The sequence below is a fragment of the Corvus brachyrhynchos genome, unplaced genomic scaffold (genome assembly GCF_000691975.1).
Source record: "Corvus brachyrhynchos isolate BGI_N302 unplaced genomic scaffold, ASM69197v1 scaffold203, whole genome shotgun sequence".
Taxonomy (NCBI): domain Eukaryota; kingdom Metazoa; phylum Chordata; class Aves; order Passeriformes; family Corvidae; genus Corvus; species Corvus brachyrhynchos.
The window spans coordinates 1810458-1810933 of record NW_008237408.1 but is presented as its reverse complement, the minus strand read 5'-3'; positions in this window follow the sequence as shown (position 1 = coordinate 1810933).

Here is a 476-nt window from a genome sequence, read left to right as displayed (position 1 = left end):
GCTCTGAGGTGGGGAGAGCAAGGAGCCTTAGGCCAGAAGCAGAGAAAAGCTGGGAGTGAGGGAATGGTGGAAGGGGGCAGGGGGTGGGAAGAGGGGCTGAGGTGGGGAAGGAGCTGGGGGTGAGGTGAGGTCTCCAAGGGGCTTTGCTTGAGATGCTGGGAAGTGCTGAGGGGCTGCTGGAAGTGGGGCAGGGGGCTGAGGTGGGGAAGGGGACCAGGACTTGGCTGGGGAGGGGAAGGGACCTTAGGTGAGATGCTGGGAAAGGCTGGGAGTGAGGGAATGGCGGGTGGCCGTGGGAAGAGGGGCTGAGGTGGGGAAGGAGCTGCGCCTGAGGTGGGGAAGGGGTCTTGGGTGGGAAATGGGGAAGAGCTGGGCCTGAGGGGGTGGCGGAGGCGGGGAAGGGGCCTGGAGTGGGGCAGAGGATGGGAAGAGGAGCTGAGGCTGGGGTGGGTGTTGAGATGCTGGGAGGAGCTGGG